Source organism: Notolepis coatsorum (assembly GCF_963971535.1).
Source record: "Notolepis coatsorum genome assembly, chromosome: 15".
Classification (NCBI taxonomy): domain Eukaryota; kingdom Metazoa; phylum Chordata; class Actinopteri; order Aulopiformes; family Paralepididae; genus Notolepis; species Notolepis coatsorum.
In genome coordinates, this window is record NC_140179.1 from 24,031,205 (window position 1) to 24,036,306 (window position 5,102).

The window sequence follows — 5,102 nt, forward strand, 5'->3', positions numbered from 1 at the left end:
TAATTTTGAGACTGCAGTAGTGATTAAAGGTAGCATTTTGTGTTGAACTTTGATAAAAACTATTGTAATTTTCATTTAATTTAACTATTTAACTGTTCTTGTCTACTTTGTATATTGCAAACAGCTGACAATTTAAAATGTTTGCCAAAAAGCCCAATATGCAATGGGGGTTGAATATTTTTGATTGCAACTGTACATAATGTATTCCTGTTCATGAGGACTTTGTGTGTGCGTGTGTGTGTGTGTGTGTGTGTGTGTGTTTGTCTGTCTGTGTCTGTGTGTGTCCTCAACTGTACATAGTGCGTTCCTGTCTATGAGGAGAATTGTATTGTGGTACACGTGTGTGTGTGTGTGTGTGTACAGCCCAGTGACTGCTGATGCGTGTCATCTGTTGCCACTTTAGACTCTGCTCTCTGCTCTACGCCTCATGAGACACGACAGCCTGAGGGCCTTGTCCTACCTCACTACCTCCAGCTAGACACACACACACACACACACACACACACACACACACACACACACACACACACACACACACACACACACACACACACACACAAACACACAAACACACAAACACACAAACACTCACACACACTCATACGCATACGATTACGCACTCACACTCTCACACACACGCTCACACTCGCACTCACTCATACTCACTCACACACTCTTAGCTGTCCATCATGTTTGTGGGGGGGGGGGGGGGGGGGGGGGGGGGGCGGGGCGGGTTGCCACTTCTTCGTGGGCATTGAGTCCGATCCTTGAGCCACACACACACACACACACACACTCATACGCGCACACACACACGCACACACGCACACACACACTGTCGTGGATTTCGACTGGTCATCATTGGTTAATGAATGCAGAATAACACAGGACAGGCCTTATGAGTGCATCTAAATGTACAGACCACGATGGTTCTCACCCGGCATTAACACTTTGAGTGCCAGCCACGAGAAATCTCGTTAGTTCATGCCATGCGTTGAGTGCCAAGGATGAGAAATCTCGTTAATTAATCGTTATTTCTTAGCGATTTCCATTCTTTTTTCATCAATCTAGCCTCACGTTACCATTGAGACTGGCTCTGAGCTCGAACAGGGAAAACACCGCCCCCTATCGTCTCCCGGATGGTAATGCACGCATTGGATTGGACTGAATGAAAATGCATAAAAAAATATAAATCTGGAATCCACATTTGACTTCTCAGGCATGTAACCGAGATTGCAGTCATCGCCGACCCTCAGAACAGCGTGGAATATGTGTTTCGAGTACCCAGCGTTGGATCAATAAACGCGATAGATATTGTTTTTCTTTAATGTAAACTAATTTCTTTTTTTCGCAATGCTCTTTTCAAATTATTTTTAAAACTTATCTTACTGGTTATCTGAGTAAGATGTACTGGCAGTTTATTCCAAAGTATTCTGTACTTCTGTATGACAACTATTAAAGAAACTTGAAACTTGACATGGCTCTATATAACACAGTTTTGCTGCATTGGTTTTTGGTAGTAGCAGTAGTATATATAGAGTATCACTATCTGTGTATGTGTGTGTGCCACTGCTGACCAAGAAATAGATAATAGATTTTTCAGCCCGCTTCTCTAGCATGCATAAGTACACATATACTATCGATAATCTAGCGTTTATTTGAAAACTATTCATAAATAGGCAGAAGAATTACAACGTGTTTTGTGTATTCCACTAAAGGCTGTTTATCACAGAATCTTTTTTATTTTCTGAAGATTTCCAAAAACAAGTGTTTTTCAAAATGGTTTAAAACGGAAATGTACCGATGAAAAAACAATCAGTTTCGTACATGTTGACTGATAAGCGACGGGCGTATTAGACACATAGCCATAATATAGAATATAGAAATAGCTCCGTGAAAATCATGAAATATCGGAAAATCTGTCTAAAAAGGCTGGCATTCGAGCGATAAATCGTGCGCCCCCTGCTGGCACTCAATGTGTTAAAGCAAACAGTAACAAGGTCAGACAAGAATCAAGTAATCAAATGAAGCAAGGAGATAAAGGTTCTGAATACTCACGTTAGTTGGTTTATTTGAAAAAGGTGTACAGTACATCCATGGAGGGACTTTTAGTCTGCCAGAGTGTATATCACAGGTTTGTCAGAGCAAAAGCAAACAAAAGCATAGCGTATTAGTTTATAAACGCACGGAATGGAGAGGTATCATTGGTTTGTTTAGTTTGGGCGGATCGTTTCTGATTGGGTTGGGCTTTATATGGTCATTTGGAAGACGGAAGAGAAACGGGGCCCCTCGCAGGAACATGCTGACTAGGGATGGCAGGGCTCTACGCTAACCTTTTTCCCAAGGAGCACATGTGCTCCTATATGAAAAAATTTAGGAGCACACAAAGAAATTTAGGAGCACCCAAAAATATTTAGGAGCACAGTGAAAATATTTCAAGTAACAGAGTTTTTTATTTTTTTTAAATAAATGTATATTTGTACTGTGAGTGCATGTGTGTAAATTAGCTCTTGCTACAACCCTGCATGTTTACATTTTGTATTTTGTACTTGATGTACATGTGCTGTCCCTATCAAATAAACTATCAAATCAAACTACTGCTACAAAAGGTTCAGTCACTTAACTTTAGCTTTTGCCCCTTTTATGCATACAATGCCTATGTTTTGGCTGTGTTGCTCTTCTAGAAAAATAATCCTTTCAGGGTTGCCTATTGAAATACTGTACACCTCCAGTACAGAAACATTGTTTATGAGTTTGCGTGTCAGGTAGACCATTGATTGACAGTCGAGTCTGCCAATTACATCACACCGACCGCTTGCACTCCAGCCGTCCGGCGCTGCAGCTGGACCCTAGCCCATCTCTGCTGTTGATAACGCTAGCCAAGTTATTATACACACAGATACACAGTGGGCCAGTGACTTTGGTGTAGGGGTGTAACAATGCATCGATCCTAAGGGGGAAATTCAACTGCATCGATTTGAAAATGTTAGAATAGATTATCGCAATTTTAATGTGTACACGTTAGGGCTGGGCGATATGGAAAAAAATCATATCGCGATAACGATATGATAATTTTATTTTATTTCTCGATATCGATAATTATCGAATGTTATAAGTATAATTTTTTTTTTTTTTTTTTTTTTACAACATATGTATGTTTATTTTGCAGCAATTCTTTGTCATTGCCGCCATCTTTAGTGTTACATCCCCTCACACTCCAGTTCTCAGGCTGCAGCTGGTTTAAAAGCTAAAGTAAACCGGCTTCTCTGCTGGCTGTGGCTCCAGAGGAGTTGAACAGTTCTGGCTCTGCTAGTTTATTTTCGATCTTTTGGCGCTTTTTTGGTGGACAAACCACCGCACATGTGCACCGTGACTCGTGACTGGAGTCTAGTTCTGCTAGCACACATAGCCTACTGTGTACAGACGGTTTCAAACTCTATTTTAAATTAGAAAGCAAACAAAATAAATGGACAAGAGAAAAAGAAATCTGAATTTGGTCAGTATTGTCATTTGGACAAGCAAAGCCATTACTTTAAGTTGCAGGCAAGAAAGACAAGTCTGTCCACTGTCTCTGGTTTTAAAACTGCCCTGTTGCAGGTATATATATAAAAAAAAAAAAAAAAAACGATTTTTCGTTTTTTTTTAATTTCGATATTTGATATCGATTATTAAAATATATCGCGATATTTATCGTTATCGTTATATCGCCCAGCCCTATGTTATTGTCATGTCCGTTACAGCCAACACACCGACATACGCTACTGCATCAACGTTATGATTAACAAAGCAAGGCATTCGTTTTGTTGCATTAACGTTATATTACTATTGCTATCGATAAATCTAGGTGTTCTAAAATCTATTGCTATTGGTAAGAGAGATACTATATAATAAGTTAGTGTCTCGGAAAACGAGAGCCCTGATCGCAATGGTGGAGTTTCAGGAAGTAAACAAGCTAAATGAGAGCTTCCGATTGGTCATTTGCTTTATTTCCCATGAAACCAGTCACTTCACTCTACTGTGATTGGACCGTTGGCTTGAGTGCAATGTGGCACTTGTAGTTTTTTTTTTTTTTGATCCACTTTTTCTCCCATTTTTCCATATTTTCTCCCATCCCAATTTCGTATCATCCAATTCAACCCTCCCCTGTCACGAACGCTGTTTCTTGCCTCCCACAAGCCGGCTGCAATGTGGACTAAGTCATACATAGCACAAGTCCCCTCCGGTACTTGAGGTAACAGCAGTCGCATCTTTTCACCTGCGCAGCTCGTTCTCTCAGTGTCGAGGAGTAACGCGTGGGAGGCTCACGCTGCCCCCGACACTTCCTGATTTTACTGCGCAGGCGCACCAACCGACTTGTAGGAGTCGCTTGTTCACAACGTTCGATCCCCACCCTTCAGTTTTCCCTCCCCGTAATACGGCCAATGTGTATTACTGCGGACGACCAGCCAAACTGAAAAACAATGTGGAGAGCTGGATTCGAACACGCGAATCCTAGCGTCTCCACACTGGTGGCGAGTGACTTGTCCACTACACCACCTAGCCGCCCAATCACTTGTAGTTTTTTAACGATTCTCAGCGGAGAAATAAAAAGTACGACTGAAGGCTGTAATCTGCAGTCGCACACCGTGCGCCTAATTGACTTTTGAGGTTCGCACACAAATATTTTTAGGGGCATATGCGAGCAATATGGTCGCACTGTAGAGCCCTGGATGGGTACCTTTCACATTTGAACCGATACAGTACCGGTACCTGTGAATCGATACCGGTACCCGACGGTACCTTTTTTTGGTACTTTAGTCTCAATAAATTTAATTTACCTACCTCAGTCGTGAAAAAAAAATCCAAACTTCAAATAGCTTTCGACAGTTTTCGGCTTGCCATTGCTCCGACTGCTTTGTTGTTTAATCAAGTCAAATCCTAGGTAAGCATATATTGTGTGTGTGAACGTTGACATGAAAAGAAAAAAGGTAAAAAAATAATAATAATAATTTAAATTTTTTTTTTCTGTATCGCACTTGAATCGATACTCGGTAGTACCGACGTGTTTCGGTTCGGTACCTCAAAAGTACCGAATTCGGTACCCATCCCTAATGCTGACCTTC